An 11,204-nucleotide genomic window follows, 5' to 3' on the forward strand; every position below is an offset into this window, starting at 1 on the left:
AGCAGTGCAGGCAATAACTCACTTGGGGGGTCGGCAAAGGACCAGAAGAAGTGGCCAGACTGACATTGCTTGGTTTTATTAACTCATCCATAATTAGCCCATAGCTTAGATACAATTTAGCTTGTGCCATATGGGCTAATATAGTGCTGAAAGTTACCCCCCATGCAGGTGACAGTCTGTCACACTGAAGGAAGATTAGCATAAAACAAACAACAATGCACTCTTAATTATAGTGGCACCATTTGCAACGCCATACTTAAGGATGTATAAGCACCTCCATTATAACCCAATCTTCAAGATTTTATTAAGCAGACATAAAAGGCAAGTGCAAGGCACACATATGCATTCCCTATATCCCAGTGAATCTTTTCTTCGGTTCTCAGGCAAATGCTTCTTTTTCTTCTTCTGAAACAATTTCCCTCCTCCTCCCCCCCCCCCCCCCCTTTTTTTTTTTTTTTTGCTATTAATTATTTTTTTTTTTTAATGGTGGTAATGCCGGACACAGACCCTTCTTTGCAGCTCTGCTGGTTTGCCTTACATGGTAGGTGGAATGAGTTGGTCTAGGTAAAACATGTTGGGCAAATAGATCTGGGTGGTTTCTGCTTTGATAAAGGCACAACGTAATGGTGGTTAAGCTCAGGTAAATATGAGAAAGCTACACTGTATGTGTTTGTCAACTTGATTAGAACTTTTTGGAGCATACCTGAATCTAACTAAATAGTGATGTTATAACTATGTAGGCAGTAGATGTTCTGAGCGTATAATTTATATTAGGAAGAAAGTAAGCCACCATCTTTATTGATTCCTCTTTATTGAATAGGAATTGCACTATTAAAATGATACCCATGTGTTGTTGATACGTCCTGCATTTATGTTAATTTGGCTACATATTGCCAATATTTTCATTTTAAAATCAAGAATGAAATTCCATGCCAAAGCCTTTTCCAAATTGTTCTGAGCCTTTGACACAAAGCAGCAGAAGCCATTAGCATTCTCAGTTAAGGCTGATCAGTCATGCTGTTGAACCATTTCTTCTCTTCCCCACAACGTATTTGCTTTCCTGTGTTATCCAGATAGAAGGGAAGCTCTTCCTCCAATAAGTTGTATGGACTTTTCTTTTGAAAGGCAGTCTAATCATTTTAAATGTTTTAAATAAAGTGAGTTTTGTTCTGCAGACAGGAGCTAAATTTTTTTCTAGCTCTCATCGGCTATTTATGTGACTCTATGGTTTTCAAATGGTATAATGCTAGAGGATGCCAAATGTCCTGCCATTTAATAACCAGTAGCATACAGAGCTCTTTTCAAAATGCCTCCGCTCTGAGCATCTGTTGTTATTAAGTAAGATGATCAAATTTTGTACAGGACTTCAATTTTGCTTTTCACATCACTTATAGAGCAAGAATAATATGCAGTCTGTGTATAAAACTAATGTGCTGGGATCATTGAGCCAATTGCTGGTTTTTGTGTTCTGCTTTATTGCAGATTGTAAAATAAACTTTGGCCTCTTTTTTTTTTTTAATAAATGTTATAAAAATGCTCTGTGAATCAGGAGAGTGTCAGCAATTAAAGCAATTTAACATTGTAATAATTAAAAATGCACTACTCCAGTGTAGTCAGCACTGGTTCACATAAAAAGCCACATTGTTGGTCCTTAATAATTACATTATTTGACAGACATGATAAAGAAGAAGAAAAGGTGCACGCCGTTAGCATCAGACGAGCAACTAATTCTTATTGTTTCTGAAAATTGCACTTAAATCCTTTACTGTTGCTGCCTTTCAGCTAACAGATGTGCAGGAATGTCCTCGGCTCGCCATCGCTTTTCTCTCCAGCAGAATATGACTGACAACAGAACACCAGGGAACAGCTGGGTCGAAACGCATAATATTTTCCTGCTAGAGAAGGATGCTGATTAGGCTGCGGAGTACCTAATTGGGTAAGATGCCCCCCATTTCCAAACTATAAAATTCAGATAGTGTAGAGCAGCAAAGGGTGGATGAGCTGGCAAGAGCTGTATGTTTGTCCCGCAGCACAACTGGACCTTTAAATTGAGCACTGCCTTTACAGTTGTGTGGGAACGTGCCGGAGCTCAGCGCTGTGCAGAGCCAGGATCTTGGGAAGGGTCTGCAGCAGCACTGAGCATTATTCTCTCTCTTCCAAAGTTTGCATAGGCACAGTGGCAGATTTCCCCATGAGGTTCTTTTATATTTCAAGGAAAAATAAAGCAAAATGGAAAAAAAAAAAAAAAAAAAAAAAAGCATGAATTTTAAAGTTGCAAGTATTTCTGCCTTGAATATCCTAAGTGGTGCAGGCTTCTTCCTTTTTTCCTTTTCTCCATCGCTCCATCGATTTCTGTATGTTGCTGCACAGTGACCGTGCAGTAGACAGAGTGTTGTTTCCAAACTGCATAGAGATAGAGAAGTTTTGGTGGTGGGGCTATGGCAAGGGTACAGCTGGTATCCTCACATCCCCTAGAAGTGATAGACTCTAGTAAATTTTGGAGGACAATTAAACCCATCCTGCCTCTGGCAGTAGCAGAAAAATAGGAGTGAAAATGAACTTATAACGTGCTGATGAGGCATTCTTTGCCTTCCTGGAAAGTCTGAGAGCTTTCTCAGTTCTCACCATCAGTCTGTGGAAACATTCCCAGACTTAGGCAATCTGATTTTTTTTCATTTGCTCCAACTTTATCGTTATTTTAGCCTAGTATTTTTTTTTTTTTAGTTTTTTTTAAAATGTAGCTTTGAATATGTCTCCTATCCCACAGCCTGCAGTCTCTGGGGGTGAGCTGCAAGAGCAGTTGAAAACACAGCCACAAGGAAGTTCCCAACATCCAGTGCACAGTGCACATTCACTCGTAGGACCGCTTGTGTGTTGGCAACCTCTGTTAAAAATGCACCTTGTTTTTCCTTCTGCTTTCACAAACATCCAAGCAAGTGAAGAGCTCCTCAAACTGAAGTGAAAACTGCTTACTACTACGAAGCAGAGAGGGCTCAGCCCTATGCACAGTGTTTGGGAGATGCACTTTGCCCACCCAACAGCATCCAACAGCCTACAGGGCTGCAGGCTGACAGCTGGGGGCTCGGGCATGAAAATCTTGCTCTGATTTTTCTCCTCTTTCTTTGCTTTGTGTATTCTGGGATGATTTTAGCAGCCTGTCACCAGTAGCATTTGCTGTTCTTTAAGGAAACAAATGATTCAGCAGCAGCAGTTTGATGTTGAAGGTAAACAAATCGGTGTCCCTCTGAGCATGGCCAGAGGTGAGTTTGTGCAGAAGTGTCTTGTCTGCAACATCTCAGGCATATGCTTGTTCTTCCTGAGGTCTTGGCCTTGAATGATGGAAAACTAAAGCCAGGAGGAGCACACCAATGAGCAGCACCATGTTACCAGCAGAGGTTCGGTGGCTGGAGGAGCGGAACATTAGCACATCCCTAAGGCCAGGTACGAGTAAAAGCAGTGAGAGCATCTGAAAGGCTGGAGCCCCTCCTGAAACCCTCCTCCTTGGGATGTAATTCATATGTGTGCAATTATTTCAGTTCAAATATTAACCCTCGATTTTAAACAGATTATAATTTTGTAGGGAAATGGCCATAATTGCATGACAGAGAGGGATTTGATTTGCAGTTCTGGAAAACAATTTGCTTCTCGAGCACCAGAAGAGTCTTTAGGTGAAAGTATAAAAGAACCACATTATCCCCTGATTAACCTGAATCAAATAATGGAAATACAATTCCATCTGCCATAGAAATCATAAATAATAAATACATTATTAAATCAATAACCTCGGTACAACAATGAATTTTAAATCTTATGTTGTGATTAAAGCCAGCTCTTTCTTTGGGACATATTAAACTATATTCACAGCACATTCCACTTGGGTTTTTTAATAGGTGATCTGTTTCTTTTTCAGGAAGTTCATATGAAGTTTCTGAACCTCCACTTCGGCCCTTAGGGAGAAACAGCCCGGAAATAAGGTGAAAGTGTTCTGAAAGAAACGAGGAAATCTCAAAAGGGAAAAAAAAAAATAGCACATTATAGAAATACTGGTAAATAAAATATAACCAACGAGCAGCATGGGAAGCAGGTTTAACCCACTACACACCAGCTTTCCTGTAGTGCTAGCCAACTGAATGCTGAATGTAGAATATCAAGTATTATGGCTTATATGTATTACTGCCATAAAGTGTGATACGAACATGAATCAATTAAATTAGAGGAAAAAATAGTGCACAAAGAACAAATGTATGAAGTCATTGCTCTTTGAGTCCTTTGTAATAGCTGACCCTGATGAAAAATAAAATAAAATAACATAAGGGCAGAGATTCAACAAGAAAAACAACATCAATATTTAAAAAGTTAGATTTTGGAAAACTGTTGTGGCTCAAGGGGCTTTTGTTGTACAATTCTGCATTCGTGTGACAGATGCAATTGCCAGACCTTCCCTTGGTCTACAGGAAACCTGAAAGTGATCAATATTTTATTGGTACAGATACGTAAATTTACCTAGTGCTTTAAAACACCTCTAAGACCAAATCCAGAGGTGCTGAGGAACTCTACTCTTAGGAGACTGAAGTAGATGTTGTGTCTTTGGAGCTTCTTGAAACAGTGCTTTACAAAATCAGAGCTCTTTGTTTCAGATGCGGACAATGGCAGTTCCAACCCAACCCATGACCTCTGCCTTGAAACATGGTGGGTCAGCCAGGAGGTGAGGAGGTGGGGTAAAGCAGATGAGCTGGATGAGGAATACGGTGACAAACTGTAAGTCGGAATTCCACAAAAACAACCTCTTATTGCAATAGAGCTCTACTGAGGGTTTCCTCTGCTCTGGACTGAGTCCTCCTGCTGTGCCCAGCACAAAGGATACCTTGGCATCCTCCATCCCCAAATGTTTATTAACCATATGCCCAAAGCTGCTGAATGTTCATTGTCTCCAATTGTCTGTACCTCCTAAACTGTCTTTGTTTAGCCGCTGTCAAGATTTGTGAAGGAATTATTTGTTCACTTTTTTTGCAGTGGGATGAAACCTGTATGGTTTCATTAGGTGTTGCTTCTAAATCTCAAACAGGTTGCCTTGGTTGGTTTAAAACCTACACCTGCTGTCATTTCTACCATGTCTAGGGATCCACTGACTGCTGCTATAGTGCGTGTTCTTGTTCCTGCCACTCTTCTCTTCCAAAGAAACTGTTGTGGGGATAAGAGTGCTTTTGCCAGCTTGGTTCATCGCGATGGATCTCACACGTTTATGTAGGGGTTTTTGCTGCTCTTTGGGCATCCCTTAGCTGCAAGTGCTTCCCTCCAGCTTTGCTGTGTAACCAAGACAGTCCTCCCACAGCATCAGTTTCCAACATTTCTTCAGCACTAGTCGTTAATACTTCCCTCACCACTCCTGTTCTCCCGCAGCCATACACCAGCATCATCCAGCCTCTACGATCCAATAGTAGAGACAGTCTGACTGGATTTAAAGGACACTGAAGTCTTGACATTCAGCTTGGCAACGTTTCTGTTGCGGAGGCCGTGCTCCCCCAACTTATTTTTTAATGCAAATCAGAAGATGATTGGATGTGTTCTCACTTCATTGTGTTTATTTTCTCTTGTTCTTTGGCTGTTTTTCACGCCTCGTCTTGGCTGAATTATCTCCCGTTTTTCTCCCTTCCTGTGTGTTTCTGCTCCTGCTCTGTTCTCTGCCCTTTGTTCTCAGTGTCTGTTTCTCCCCCTCTTTCCTTTGTGCCTCACTTGCATATTTTCTGCTGCTCTATCATCTGTGTTCTTTGTCTTTTCTTTTCTTTGTCTTTTCATTTTGCCTATCTTTGTTCTGCGTAGTCTTTGGTGTCTCCCTGTTCTTTGTCTTCACTTTTTCCTTGTTCTTTCTTTTCCTCTATCTGTCTCTTTTTATGATTCCCTTTTATCTCAGTTGTGTTCTGAGTAGGTTTGTCTTGATCTTTGTCTTTGCGGAGAACGTGCTCAAATGAAGACAAAACACACCATTCAAACAGAAATTGCTTATTAATTATAACATGGACACACTGCTGAAACCCAAGCCTCCCACAAAGCCTGCAGTCCAAATCAGAGGTGTTCAGAGACCAGCATGGGATTTTCTAGCTGTCTGAGCTCTGCAAAGGGCCCATGCTTTGCCCCCGTGGCAGAGCATCCAATATTTAAACAACATCCTACCCCATTCCCCTACCTGTTGCTGTCAGAGGATAATCCCATCCTAATCTTTATCACGTACCTCATGGCTGAAAATATCCCAACTCGAGTTCTGCATCATCTAGGAGTAAAAAGAGATATTTTGGTCTCCAGTGTGGAATCCACATGATCTTCATGTTGTAGGTTTGCCCTTCCAACCTGTGGTAGGGGATATAATTTACTGGAGATGTCTTTGACCTATGTCATCAGCACAAAATTGTTGGTTGCTGATAGAAGGAATATTTTAATTCACTAACCAGCTCTGCAGGGAATGGGTATCAGCTACAGCCGTGTGAAAGGCGGGAATTCTTGGTACACTTGGTACTCAGTCATGTTATTATTAATTTTTTCATATTTGAAAAACAAAACATCTTAAAACATCTGCCCAGAGAGGTTGTGGGTGCCCCATCCCTGGAGGCATTCAAAGCCAGGCTGGATGTGGCTCTGGGTAGCCTGGTCTAGTGGGTGGCGACCCTGTACATTGAAGGGGGGTTGAAATGAGATGATCATTATGGTCCTTTTCAACCCAGGCCATTCTATGATTCTGTGATTAAAAATGTGACAAACATCACAGGGTTGGTTTGGTAAAGGAAGCTCTGTTTGGTCCCCCCATTTTTTTTTTTTTTTTTGGAGATCTCTTTCATCTTAGCAAAGATTGATATTTCAAACAGATTTCAAAATTTAAGATCAAAACAAAATATTTCACATAAATAAAGTTTATCCTTCTGTTCATTTTCCCACTCAGTTTTCCCTTCTAATAATTCAGTATAATCTCTCTGCCTGTATGATATTTGATTAATTCTCATTGCAGTCTTGGCTGAGAAACATAGCCCAGACCTTTGAACTTACCCTAATAGCTGCTGTTCACCATCTTTAATTTTTCTTTGTTTTTCTTGATCTGCCGAAGGACTGCAGGAGCCATGCTATGTTGTCAAGCCACAAAGTCAATGAGCTGAGAGAAGACAGAGGGTCGGGCACTCTCAGGGACCCGTCATGGTCCGAAGTGGGTCACTGCCCCCCAGGAGCTCAGGGGACCTTGCACTGCCTGCACCACTGCCTTTGCAGGCACCTTCACACCCCATCCCCTTACCTTTGCCGTTAAATTGTCACTTCCTTGGCCAGGCTGCAGTATATAAATAGAAATCTCATATCTTCTACCTGCTGTGCTCTGGGGAAGCCTCAGAATACCCAGCACATTGCATTTCTCTGCAAGCTGGCTGTAGGACTCAGACGCAATATTGCAGCAAATAACCTGGCTCTGATGTGAATTGCCCTGAATGTGGGAAACGGAGCAGGTTCCCCCGGGGCTGTACACTGAGCTGAGGTCAGGTTGGGATGTTCCTGCTGCTGGAGCTTCAGTGCTGGACCATGGCTCGTGAACAGATTGGGATGCGGGATGGGGTCTTCATCCTGTCTGGTCCCTGTGCATGCACTTTTGAAAGAGTGCAGGTGATCTCCCAATCTGCATAAACACCCATTAATTACAGGTTTCCCGAGCTAGATATTTTTTTGTCTTAATAACACTGATTTAAATTATGCTTAAATATTAATCAAGTGATTTAAGACCAGGCCACTTAGGCCAAACGTACATTAAAATTCCCCTTCTATTTTCCCTCTTTTTAAATCCTCCTCCTTCAGTTTATTCCCTGCGGGAAGGTTTGGGTCCTGAACTCATTGTGCGATCTTCAAACACATAATAAGAATTAATCACCATTAGTCCTCTATTTTAACAGCTGCTTCCTACCCCCCCCAAACCAGTACAGCTGCAAACTTCCCTCCCTCTGCCGACACCGTAATCCCATTACAGCTGCAAACTTCCACACGTAAAACGCAGATTTAAGCTTCTTTGGAAACAACTCACATCTCATGATGGCGCGGGGCTGTAGCAGAGGTTGCAGCCTGGTGAGTGGGAGCTGGGAGCGACATGGTCCTCCCGCACCCCAGCGCCAAGCTCTGCCTCACCTACCTTAATATTTCTCATCCTTAATACTTGTAGGATAAAAAAGTGACTCATTTGTCAACGGAGAGGAGCAATTTGCCTGCTTGGGAGAATTTCTTTCGTTTTCTTGGTTGCGGGTTTTCTTGTACTTTCTCCATCCTAATATCTGCCCTTAGATTTGTAATTATTTTATTTTATTTTTACTTTTTAGCATTAAGGTTTGTGATAGATAATTATTTTGCTTAATAGTAAATTTCACTGCAACGTGCCCAAGGGGATATGAAATAAAAGGTATTTAAAAATCTACCATGTTAGAAAAGTAAAATAATTTCAGCTAATGAGATTATCAAGGATAATCGGTTTACAAAAGCCCATTATGCGACAGATTCATTGATGTCTTAAAACAGAAAAGGAGAATCCTATTTATTTTTTGAAATGGTGTAGAATAAATTGCTTTTCAGAATGTAAAAAGCTGTTTCTCATATGATTTTTTTTTTAAATGTGACAATTTCTGTAGCCCCATCTGCTGTTCGCTGTTGGAAGCATCCAGAGCAATATTTGGTAAAACATATTTTTTTTCTGAAAATTGGAATGGGTGAGACTTGAGTTGTGGATTTGATTCAGGACAGTAAAGAAGGATTTCCTCTTCCAGAACTGGTGGGAAGAAGTTGCAGAACAGTGGAGATCCCACCGCCATTCAGCCATGATGGAGGACGTGTTTTCAGACACAGCCCACTCCTCCTGCCAATTTGCTGGGGTTGCAGAAGAAAGAGGAGGAAGAGGAGAAGGAGGAGTGGCCAGTGGTGGTGGTTGCTCTGGCTGCAGCAGCTGTGGAGGCCCTGCTAATACAGTAACTTCCTTATCTCAGGAAACCCAAGTGGCTCCAACAAGAGAAACAGAGTAGGACAATCCAGGAGAAGACAGCTGACTGCAGTGTTTACTAGACTGCGGAATAGACAACTTACATTGTTAAAATTGATCAGAACATGTTCCACTGGAACTAAGCAGATAAGAATTACTTCATTCTTTTTTGCCCCTGAGCACCCTAGGAGACCTGTGTTGGATCTGGGCTTTGTCTGCTTGAAAAAGTGGAAGGGTTGACCTGCTGAAGGGAGAGCCACCAAAGCGCTCCAACATTACTATGGTCTTATAATGCCTGAGACAGATCACAAGATTAACTCTTATAATCAACAACAAGATCATCAATTTGTACACTATATAAATTAAAGTGCATGCATATAAATCTGCAACCTTGAATAATACTGTCACAGCTTCTGCTTTGTTTGTTTTGTGCAGCTTCTTGCTTTGACCATTTCTTGCTTTGACCATGAATATGCCTGCTGGGTCTGGTGCATGAAATCCCTTCCAAGTCCTCCCTTTTGCTTCACGATGATGCAGAAGGTGACTCTTCAGTAAGTAACACAAAATGATTTTAGACTTGTATAAATAATATACACGTTCTGTCTCCCTTTGATTGAATGATGAATAGCATTTAGAGGGATTGATTTGCCGGCAGGAGCACTCGGCGGTGGCTGGAACAGCTTGTTCTGCCCTTGGATCTCCCAAATGAGTTCCGCATCTCCCGCAGCTTGGTCTTCTGGTGCTCCTCCAGCACTGCACAAGTGCTTGGCCTTGGCTTGGTCACCTTGCCCCAACACACCCGTGTCTCATGTCCCTGCCTGCCCAAAACGCCTTGCACGGCAGCTCGATCTGCTGCTCAGATGGCACCCTCTTTATTTTCTTTGATATTTAACAGAAAATAATTCTGCAGTGAGCTTTATTTAAGCAGCAGGATAGATTAAAAAATGAAATATGTTTAGCAAGATTTGGGGGAAAGGCTGGAGTAATTAATTTTCAATAATACCTGGCATTTCTAGAACTCCTTTCATCCCGAGATCACCAAACAGTTTACAGACATTAATTAATTAAAGCATTATGATGCCCCAGTGTGGGGCCATTGCCTGCATGTCTGACTCAGACAAACTCTCCCCAAATCCCCGGACGGGCAAGCGCTGTGCACTGCGGTGTCTGCACCAGAACTATACCCAGGAGTAAATACCGCTCAGCTTTCCTAAGGTTTGCACTCTGTGGCCCTACGTAAATATTTTCCAGTGAGTTTGATTATTTGTCTTTTATTCTCTATCAGGAAAGCCCCAAATATCTCAGTAATAAAATTTCCAGCGTGTGTGTGTGCAGGAGGACAGTTCTGATGGTTATTTTTTTGATTCAGCTTCACATTAAAACATCTCTGCTCTTGAAACTCCCATTGCAGGCTCAGAGCTGGACATGTATTTTAAGGTTTGATTTTGGAGTGAGCTTGCTGGGCATTTTTGACAGCACAGTAAATTCCATGGGAAGAGAAGAGGTGTTCAATGTTCACCCAGAGGGATGCGCATAGCGTCACACTCCTGGAAATCACCCTGAAGTACAAGTTCAGTGAAATCTTATGAAAGCTGTAGATTATACAAACTTTCATCACTCCAATGATTTGATTCATGAACGCATAAATAGATAGATAGATAGATCCATCAAGGAAATCCCAAGGGAACAATGCAATGGTGTTTGTGATTGGAAAAATATTATAAAAGAGCTCACGTAGAGCCAATAGTTAGGCAGTTTTGTAGCGCCAAGATAAATAGAGAAGAAATAGCATTTCATGATCACATTTTTAAAGGATGTTGGAAGTTACCAAAGCAGGGGAAATCCTGTAGGGATTGCCTATACTCAGGTGTGTTCCCTTGTGGTTCTGCCACTGGCCGGCCACCTGTGGCCCCAGTGCTGCCCCAGGACTATGGAATAATGAGATGGCACTTCGTACATGGGCAATGCTCTCGTATGAAGGGTTTGATCTCATCTCTCAGCCATTCAGACACTGGATGATGTTCCCATTTGCCATAAGACCTTCCAGTTCAGCTGGGATATTCAGCAGCTGTCTCCTGGATCAGTCCTGAAGGATGCATTTGTAACAGAAGAATGGAAAAAATGAACTGATTTTTTGTTGTCCACTTTCCTCCTGGATTGGCTATTTTCATATAAACCAAATGAAAATTGATAGCAGTATGGAAGTCCCTTTCACTCC

General features: G+C 41.8%; 1 long non-coding RNA gene across 1 annotated transcript; it reads left to right on the forward strand.

The window, feature by feature from the left end:
* The first annotated feature begins 1,778 nt into the window (after positions 1–1,778).
* Positions 1,779–10,868, forward strand: LOC101749149. Its single transcript, XR_001467321.4, has 4 exons — positions 1,779–1,936; positions 3,322–3,441; positions 3,911–4,758; positions 8,778–10,868. It is a non-coding gene; the product is annotated as an uncharacterized LOC101749149 (long non-coding RNA).
* The last annotated feature ends 336 nt before the right edge of the window (positions 10,869–11,204 follow it).

This window comes from Gallus gallus, chromosome 6 (assembly GCF_016699485.2).
Source record: "Gallus gallus isolate bGalGal1 chromosome 6, bGalGal1.mat.broiler.GRCg7b, whole genome shotgun sequence".
NCBI classification, from domain to species: domain Eukaryota; kingdom Metazoa; phylum Chordata; class Aves; order Galliformes; family Phasianidae; genus Gallus; species Gallus gallus.